The sequence below is a fragment of the Schistocerca piceifrons genome, unplaced genomic scaffold (assembly GCF_021461385.2).
Source record: "Schistocerca piceifrons isolate TAMUIC-IGC-003096 unplaced genomic scaffold, iqSchPice1.1 HiC_scaffold_943, whole genome shotgun sequence".
NCBI classification, from domain to species: domain Eukaryota; kingdom Metazoa; phylum Arthropoda; class Insecta; order Orthoptera; family Acrididae; genus Schistocerca; species Schistocerca piceifrons.
The window spans coordinates 1,212,501-1,222,500 of record NW_025729216.1 but is presented as its reverse complement, the minus strand read 5'-3'; the positions used below and the strand labels follow the sequence as shown (position 1 = coordinate 1,222,500).

The 10,000-nt window shown below is 57.7% G+C and overlaps 2 non-coding genes and 1 pseudogene across 2 annotated transcripts; all 3 read right to left on the bottom strand.

The window, feature by feature from the left end:
* The window catches only part of LOC124772560, a 7,470-nt pseudogene extending 3,609 nt beyond the window's left edge, over nucleotides 1-3,861 (bottom strand).
* Nucleotides 3,862-4,049: 188 nt separating this feature from the next.
* On the bottom strand, nucleotides 4,050-4,204 carry LOC124772643. The gene has a single exon (XR_007014112.1). It is a non-coding gene; the product is annotated as a 5.8S ribosomal RNA (ribosomal RNA).
* Nucleotides 4,205-4,555: 351 nt separating this feature from the next.
* On the bottom strand, nucleotides 4,556-6,464 carry LOC124772954. The gene has a single exon (XR_007014405.1). It is a non-coding gene; the product is annotated as a small subunit ribosomal RNA (ribosomal RNA).
* Nucleotides 6,465-10,000: the final 3,536 nt, after the last annotated feature.

The following is a 10,000-nucleotide window of genomic DNA, read 5'->3' as shown; positions in this document are numbered from 1 at the left end:
GACGCAAGGGCATCCGGGAGCATGCCCAGGATGACATCGGGCGGCGTGCCCCGCCCCAGACCAATGACTCGATCCAGGGCAGAGAAACGCTGGGCGGAAGCAGGCAGCCCCGCCAGATGCTCCCAGATGGCGGCGTCAGTCGGCCCCTCCGGCGGTGGCCCGGTGGTGTCGGCCGCGAAGTCCTCGGCTGCGTCGACGGGCGGCGCAGCGGCCTCGCCCGCGTCAGGCAGCGAGCTCGCTGCTCCACGGCGGGACGCCGGCTCTTCGCCCCGACCGATCTCAAGTGCCTCCATGAATTGGCGGACAAGCCGCTTGTGGGCAGCTTGCCGCCGTCGGCACTTGATTGCCTCAAGCGTTCGGTCGGGGAACATCCTGGTAAGTTCTTGATTTACAAAGAAGAACCGGGCGTCCCTCTCAAGGAACAGTTCGGCCTCTGCCTTGGCGAGCGACAGGACTTCTTCCTCCGTCCACCTCGCGCGATGCCTCTCCGTCACGATCTCAGCGTTGGCGGCCGCAGGGTGTTGGCGGCGGCGATGGACCCCGAGACCGTTCTTCGTGGTAAAAGTGCGGTGGCACTCACTGCAAGCAAAGGGAGCTACACAAACTATCGCATTTTCGTTACGGCCGGTTGGCCGGATAGGTGCTGGGGTAGCTGGGGTGGCACCTTCAGCGGAAGGGCCACCATCTCTTGTTTCTTGTCGGCTGCCCCCAACTATAAAGGGATAATGCGAGGGGGGGCTGGTAACCCCCCCAAGCCCCTGGTGCGGTCTTCCACTCTGCGAAAATCAGCGGGCCCACGAGAAGGGGAGAAGACCGCAGGAGAGGAGAGGCTAAGAGGGCTAGGCCCATGTATTGCGCATCACTCTCCCTGTAACTATAACCCAAGGAAGGCACCTCGCAGCAGCAGCACGACTACATCAAGACCGCACTTCGAAAAGCCAAGTCCGGATGCAGCCACACCGCCGCCACTTGGCCACCTTAAGAGAGTCATAGTTACTCCCGCCGTTTACCCGCGCTTGCTTGAATTTCTTCACGTTGACATTCAGAGCACTGGGCAGAAATCACATTGCGTCAACACCCGCTAGGGCCATCGCAATGCTTTGTTTTAATTAGACAGTCGGATTCCCCCAGTCCGTGCCAGTTCTGAGTTGATCGTTGAATGGCGGCCGAAGAGAATCCGCGCACCCGCGCGCCCCCGGAGGAGCACGCTAAGGCGGACGCGGCCTCGCAGCAAGGAAGATCCGTGGGAGGCCAAGGCACGGGACCGAGCTCGGATCCTGCACGCAGGTTGAAGCACCGGGGCGCGAACGCCGCGCAGGCGCGCGCATCCTGCACCGCCGGCCAGCACGAGGCCGACCAACGGCGAGAGCAGACCACGCCCGCGCTAAACGCCCGCACTTACCGGCACCCCTACGGCACTCACCTCGCCCAGGCCCGGCACGTTAGCGCTGACCCACTTCCCGACCAAGCCCGACACGCCCCGATCCTCAGAGCCAATCCTTATCCCGAAGTTACGGATCCAATTTGCCGACTTCCCTTACCTACATTATTCTATCGACTAGAGGCTCTTCACCTTGGAGACCTGCTGCGGATATGGGTACGAACCGGCGCGACACCTCCACGTGGCCCTCTCCCGGATTTTCAAGGTCCGAGGGGAAGATCGGGACACCGCCGCAACTGCGGTGCTCTTCGCGTTCCAAACCCTATCTCCCTGCTAGAGGATTCCAGGGAACTCGAACGCTCATGCAGAAAAGAAAACTCTTCCCCGATCTCCCGACGGCGTCTCCGGGTCCTTTTGGGTTACCCCGACGAGCATCTCTAAAAGAGGGGCCCGACTTGTATCGGTTCCGCTGCCGGGTTCCGGAATAGGAACCGGATTCCCTTTCGCCCAACGGGGGCCAGCACAAAGCGCATCATGCTATGACGGCCCCCATCAACATCGGATTTCTCCTAGGGCTTAGGATCGACTGACTCGTGTGCAACGGCTGTTCACACGAAACCCTTCTCCGCGTCAGCCCTCCAGGGCCTCGCTGGAGTATTTGCTACTACCACCAAGATCTGCACCGACGGCGGCTCCAGGCAGGCTCACGCCCAGACCCTTCTGCGCCCACCGCCGCGACCCTCCTACTCGTCAGGGCTTCGCGGCCGGCCGCAAGGACCGGCCATGACTGCCAGACTGACGGCCGAGTATAGGCACGACGCTTCAGCGCCATCCATTTTCAGGGCTAGTTGCTTCGGCAGGTGAGTTGTTACACACTCCTTAGCGGATTCCGACTTCCATGGCCACCGTCCTGCTGTCTTAAGCAACCAACGCCTTTCATGGTTTCCCATGAGCGTCGATTCGGGCGCCTTAACTCGGCGTTTGGTTCATCCCACAGCGCCAGTTCTGCTTACCAAAAGTGGCCCACTTGGCACTCCGATCCGAGTCGTTTGCTCGCGGCTTCAGCATATCAAGCAAGCCGGAGATCTCACCCATTTAAAGTTTGAGAATAGGTTGAGGTCGTTTCGGCCCCAAGGCCTCTAATCATTCGCTTTACCGGATGAGACTCGTACGAGCACCAGCTATCCTGAGGGAAACTTCGGAGGGAACCAGCTACTAGATGGTTCGATTAGTCTTTCGCCCCTATACCCAGCTCCGACGATCGATTTGCACGTCAGAATCGCTACGGACCTCCATCAGGGTTTCCCCTGACTTCGTCCTGGCCAGGCATAGTTCACCATCTTTCGGGTCCCAACGTGTACGCTCTAGGTGCGCCTCACCTCGCAATGAGGACGAGACGCCCCGGGAGTGCGGAGGCCGCCGCCCCGTGAAGGGCGGGGAAGCCCCATCCTCCCTCGGCCCGCGCAAGGCGAGACCTTCACTTTCATTACGCCTTTAGGTTTCGTACAGCCCAATGACTCGCGCACATGTTAGACTCCTTGGTCCGTGTTTCAAGACGGGTCGTGAAATTGTCCAAAGCTGAAGCGCCGCTGACGGGAGCGATTATTCCGCCCGAGAGCATCCCGAGCCAACAGCGGCGCGGGTCCGGGGCCGGGCCAGGTAGGTCCGTCATCCGGGAAGAACCGCGCGCGCTTGCCGGGAGCCCGAGCGCCCAAAGGGGCGAATCGACTCCTCCAGATATACCGCCGGGCAGCCAGCCAGGACACCGGGGCTCTGCCCAACAGACGCGAACCGAGGCCCGCGGAAGGACAGGCTGCGCACCCGGGCCGTAGGCCGGCACCCAGCGGGTCGCGACGTCCTACTAGGGGAGAAGTGCGGCCCACCGCACACCGGAACGGCCCCACCCCGCGGCGAGTGGAAAGGCAACCGGACACGACCCCGCCGCGGATTGCTCCGCGCGGGCGGCCGGCCCCATCTGCCGAGGGCGGAGGCCAGTGGCCGGATGGGCGTGAATCTCACCCGTTCGACCTTTCGGACTTCTCACGTTTACCCCAGAACGGTTTCACGTACTTTTGAACTCTCTCTTCAAACTTCTTTTCAACTTTCCCTCACGGTACTTGTTCGCTATCGGTCTCGTGGTCATATTTAGTCTCAGATGGAGTTTACCACCCACTTGGAGCTGCACTCTCAAGCAACCCGACTCGAAGGAGAGGTCCCGCCGACGCTCGCACCGGCCGCTACGGGCCTGGCACCCTCTACGGGCCGTGGCCTCATTCAAGTTGGACTTGGGCTCGGCGCGAGGCGTCGGGGTAGTGGACCCTCCCAAACACCACATGCCACGACAGGCGGCAGCCTGCGGGGTTCGGTGCTGGACTCTTCCCTGTTCGCTCGCCGCTACTGGGGGAATCCTTGTTAGTTTCTTTTCCTCCGCTTAGTAATATGCTTAAATTCAGCGGGTAGTCTCGCCTGCTCTGAGGTCGTTGTACGAGGTGTCGCACGCCACACCGCCAGCCGGCTGTGCACGCTACCGAGAAAGTACCGGTATGCGAACCGCCAGGCGACGGGCGCGCATCGCACGTTTGAGGAGACGCGGCCGGCCCCACAGGCGGCCGCGACACTCCCAGGTCTGCGAAGCGGGGCAAACGCCGCGCGCTTCAGTATACGTAGCCGACCCTCAGCCAGACGTGGCCCGGGAACGGAATCCATGGACCGCAATGTGCGTTCGAAACGTCGATGTTCATGTGTCCTGCAGTTCACATGTCGACGCGCAATTTGCTGCGTTCTTCATCGACCCACGAGCCGAGTGATCCACCGTCCTGGGTGATCTTTTCTCAGTTTCCGCCGCCTCTTTCGAGACGGTCGCATAGGCGGGAGTGAGGCGTGTGGCGGCCCCTGTTCCAGCGTTCTGTGTCCAACGGCCTCACGGCCGACGGGCGTCGTACGGCTCCACACCGAAGCGGACAGGCACTCGGGCGAAAGTCATTCAAAACCGGCGCCAGGCGCCAGGTGCCGCACGCCAGCCGCTCCAGCGCTTCAGCGCTCGTACCACACAACATTGCCGCTAGTTTTGAGAGGCACGCGTGGTTCCGCACGCGGCGCACGGCTACTGCGAGCCGTACAGGTAGCGTGTTGCGCGACACGACACGCACATCGAAAGACATGCAGTCTAGTCGGTAATGATCCTTCCGCAGGTTCACCTACGGAAACCTTGTTACGACTTTTACTTCCTCTAAATGATCAAGTTTGGTCATCTTTCCGGTAGCATCGGCAACGACAGAGTCAATGCCGCGTACCAGTCCGAAGACCTCACTAAATCATTCAATCGGTAGTAGCGACGGGCGGTGTGTACAAAGGGCAGGGACGTAATCAACGCGAGCTTATGACTCGCGCTTACTGGGAATTCCTCGTTCATGGGGAACAATTGCAAGCCCCAATCCCTAGCACGAAGGAGGTTCAGCGGGTTACCCCGACGTTTCGGCCTAGGAAGACACGCTGATTCCTTCAGTGTAGCGCGCGTGCGGCCCAGAACATCTAAGGGCATCACAGACCTGTTATTGCTCAATCTCGTGCGGCTAGAAGCCGCCTGTCCCTCTAAGAAGAAAAGTAATCGCTGACAGCACGAAGGATGTCACGCGACTAGTTAGCAGGCTAGAGTCTCGTTCGTTATCGGAATTAACCAGACAAATCGCTCCACCAACTAAGAACGGCCATGCACCACCACCCACCGAATCAAGAAAGAGCTATCAATCTGTCAATCCTTCCGGTGTCCGGGCCTGGTGAGGTTTCCCGTGTTGAGTCAAATTAAGCCGCAGGCTCCACTCCTGGTGGTGCCCTTCCGTCAATTCCTTTAAGTTTCAGCTTTGCAACCATACTTCCCCCGGAACCCAAAAGCTTTGGTTTCCCGGAGGCTGCCCGCCGAGTCATCGGAGGAACTGCGGCGGATCGCTGGCTGGCATCGTTTATGGTTAGAACTAGGGCGGTATCTGATCGCCTTCGAACCTCTAACTTTCGTTCTTGATTAATGAAAACATACTTGGCAAATGCTTTCGCTTCTGTTCGTCTTGCGACGATCCAAGAATTTCACCTCTAACGTCGCAATACGAATGCCCCCGCCTGTCCCTATTAATCATTACCTCGGGTTCCGAAAACCAACAAAATAGAACCGAGGTCCTATTCCATTATTCCATGCACACAGTATTCAGGCGGGCTTGCCTGCTTTAAGCACTCTAATTTGTTCAAAGTAAACGTGCCGGCCCACCGAGACACTCAATAAAGAGCACCCTGGTAGGATTTCAACGGGGTCCGCCTCGGGACGCACGAGCACGCACGGGGCGGTCGCACGCCTTCAGCTCGCCCCACCGGCAGGACGTCCCACGATACATGCCAGTTAAACACCGACGGGCGGTGAACCAACAGCGTGGGACACAAATCCAACTACGAGCTTTTTAACCGCAACAACTTTAATATACGCTATTGGAGCTGGAATTACCGCGGCTGCTGGCACCAGACTTGCCCTCCAATAGATACTCGTTAAAGGATTTAAAGTGTACTCATTCCGATTACGGGGCCTCGGATGAGTCCCGTATCGTTATTTTTCGTCACTACCTCCCCGTGCCGGGAGTGGGTAATTTGCGCGCCTGCTGCCTTCCTTGGATGTGGTAGCCGTTTCTCAGGCTCCCTCTCCGGAATCGAACCCTGATTCCCCGTTACCCGTTACAACCATGGTAGGCGCAGAACCTACCATCGACAGTTGATAAGGCAGACATTTGAAAGATGCGTCGCCGGTACGAGGACCGTGCGATCAGCCCAAAGTTATTCAGAGTCACCAAGGCAAACGGACCGGACGAGCCGACCGATTGGTTTTGATCTAATAAAAGCGTCCCTTCCATCTCTGGTCGGGACTCTGTTTGCATGTATTAGCTCTAGAATTACCACAGTTATCCAAGTAACGTGGGTACGATCTAAGGAACCATAACTGATTTAATGAGCCATTCGCGGTTTCACCTTAATGCGGCTTGTACTGAGACATGCATGGCTTAATCTTTGAGACAAGCATATGACTACTGGCAGGATCAACCAGGGAGCTGCGTCAAATAGAGCTGAGCAGCCGGCCGCCCGGGAGTGTGTCCCGGGGGCCCGCGCGAACACGCAAGCGTCCGCTCAATCATTCTGCAAACAGGAGGAGGCTGAGCTCCCCTGCACAATACACCTCGAAACCCTCTCAGGTCCCGGCGGCGCGCAGCGCCGTCCCAAGTACTTGGTCGGGTTCGAGAGAGGCGCAATCGCCCGGAGTTAGGCGAGTAGACGCTTTCGGTGCGACCACCCGTGCTCCCAACTGAGCTTGCCGCTGCCGACAGAGGCCCGGGAGCGTGCTGTCGTGGCATTGCCGGCGGGAGACAACACGCGCCACCTACGGTGACCGGCAGCTCCAACGCCAGCGCCACAGAAGGACAAAAGCCCCACTTGGGTGCCGAAGCGAACTCTCCCAGCACAGCGCACGCGCCAACACATCCGCACAGCTGCGATACAAACCACCAGCGAGAACCGCTGGGGCGACCGAGCAGCAGACGGCGTCGCGGCGCCGAGCGCCGGGCGGCGGCGCATCCTCAACGCACACAGTCCTCAATCGGACCAGCACACTGAAGATGTCCACCGCGCTTCGCACCGGGCCCGCGAGGACCTACTTTGGCCGCACGGCGCCGCGCGCAGGGTGCGCCGGCGCGCAGCTGCGACGCCTGCCGCGTCCGTCGGCCGGCGCGCCTGCCACTGGCCGCCCCCACCAGCCGGCTGTAGCGCGTGCGCCCACGCACCGCGCGGCCAGCACGCCGGGAGGCGCCCCCTCACCGGCCGGGGACGGTCCCACCCAGCCACCGCCGCGTATCGCTTCACACCCAGATGCCGTTCAGTTTCGTCGGCATGGTGGGTATCGCTGGAACAACCGGTTAGTACCTCAACCTATCGTCGCCATCACCGATTCACCCCTAGCGAGAACAACCGCACCACAACAGGTTACCATTTCTTCATTTGCGTAACTTCACCAGAAAACGCAGGCGTCCATCGCCATTTGCAACTTCAACGATTATTGCATGCCTGTGTCAGGTGTCACGCCACACTACGTCTGCCCACATACACGCAACAAAATGTGCACGCCTAGACAATACGTGGAAGGTGGCCCCCGTACGTATGCGATGTCCATTGCTCGAACGACTGTCAACCGGCCTCTGTAGCATGTCGCAGATATGGAACGCGGTGCACCATGCCATCACGGTGTGTGAGGAGAGACGACTAGGTCCGAATACATCAACAGACAGCTCATGCTGATCGCCATCCACGGCGTCCGTTCCTCCCACACGTCTCTATGGCGTACCACACTGCAATCCAGCTCTCATAGGGAGACGACACGTAGCTGCGTGCACAATATTTGCACTGTATGGTCCGCCGTTTTTGGGCGCAGTCGTTGTACGGTCACACATGTGCCACGATGTATCATTCAGTACATAAGGACGAATGTGCAGTACAGATTGTGGTTCACGCGTACGACATCAGCGGACAGTTGACACAGGCCGCACCACAACGTAGCCTGCGTACGTCGCATGCGAAGGGCATTGAACATGCAAACTTGTCACCAACCAGCTTGCGAAGGCAGGGGGCAAGGTGGGGACGTGGGGACGTGGGGAGGGGTGGGGGGGGGCGGCATGTACGTCCTGCTGCCATCCACATTACAGTGTACAGCAGGAGCATGTGGAAAGTCAGCAAGACTTGCAAGGTGTTTAACATGAAGCGATACACAGGGGAGCGGGCAGTGCGAGTAGCGAACTATATTGCGAGGGTTGCGGGTGGGCAACACTACACTAATTGAACGAGTCGTATAACAATTACAGAGCAGGTTTAGGCGACAACGTGGGTTACGTTAGCGGACAACGTGGGTTAGGTTAGGGGACAACATGGGTTAGGTTAGGGGACAACATGGGTTAGGTTAGGGGACAACATGGGTTAGGTTAAGGCACAACATGGGTTAGGTTAAGGCACAACATGGGTTAGGTTAGGGGACAACATGGGTTAGGTTAGGGGACAACATGGGTTAGGTTAGGGGACAACATGGGTTAGGTTAGGGGACAACATGGGTTAGGTTAGGGGACAACATGGGTTAGGTTAGGGGACAACATGGGTTAGGTTAGGGGACAACATGGGTTAGGTTAGGGGACAACATGGGTTAGGTTAGGGTACAACATGGGTTAGGTTAAGGTACAACATGGGTTAGGTTAAGGTACAACATGGGTTAGGTTAAGGTACAACATGGGTTAGGTTAAGGCACAACATGGGTTAGGTTAAGGCACAACATGGGTTAGGTTAAGGCACAACATGGGTTAGGTTAAGGCACAACATGGGTTAGGTTAAGGCACAACATGGGTTAGGTTAAGGCACAACATGGGTTAGGTTAAGGCACAACATGGGTTAGGTTAAGGCACAACATGGGTTAGGTTAAGGCACAACATGGGTTAGGTTAAGGCACAACATGGGTTAGGTTAAGGCACAACATGGGTTAGGTTAAGGCACAACATAGGTTAGGTTAGGTTACACGTTGTTGTAAGGAAAGGTGTAGGGGGGGGGGCGGGGGCGGCACGTTCGTTGATAGTGATTATAGTAAGTGAATGCTTGTGACATGATGAGATTTGTCACGTCAGGATGCACCTTTGGCTTATTAGAGGCGGCGCTCCAATTCTATGCTTGTGTCAGACCTGTGTCTTTGACTCAGGTCATTGTTTGTGGGCTGTGACAGGAGGTACTATTGTGATGTTGGGTGCACCGTTGTATAGGACATGTGTGGGTATTGGTGCCTTATCTGCGCAATGGTGGATGTCGAAAGGGGGGGATATTCTATTTTCCGCATGGACCTCCTGGTCTGGTTGTGATAGTGTGGATTGTGTAATGTGGCGGAGAGGATGCACTGGATGTTGTTCCATGCTGGTGCTTACATATTGTATGTGCGCCCGTTAGAAGCAGAGAGTGGTGCGTGATGAGAGTGTCTGGCTGACGTGTGGTTCCCATTGTGGGCACACTCTTTCAGCATGTATACGGACAGTTGTATATATATTCTGTAATTTGATGGCTCTGCATTGATTACTAATCAGCGCCGTGTGTACGGGTAATCTGGTTCCAGTCCAAAATGTTCCATCTGTGTACATTAGTGACAAAGACTCCCCCCATGCAGTGGGGCTCGGTCTGTTATAACTCTTCCGCGTAATATATTTGCCCCACGTTTTTGCGACTGCGAGTGCGAGTGCGAGTGCGAGTGCAACGCGAATGGGGACCGACATGCTGATGGCTCGGTATCGGACGCCGTACAGTGAGCAACGCGATCGCGTCTCTCGCTCGTAAGTGGTACAGGTCGCGGCTCATGTATAGGGACAGCGGGAATGTCGCATATTGGAAATAACTCTTCATGAAACGCAAGTTATAGGGGTGGATTGCACTTTACGAGTGCGGGAAACGTCCGCCGTTCATCCGCTGGAGGTGCGCGTTTGGCGGTTGGGGTGGTCCACGAACGGGTGCGGGTGGAGTCATTGCCGGTCCACGGCTTCGTGCGGCAGAGCCACTGGAGAATGGGTGCTATGGTCG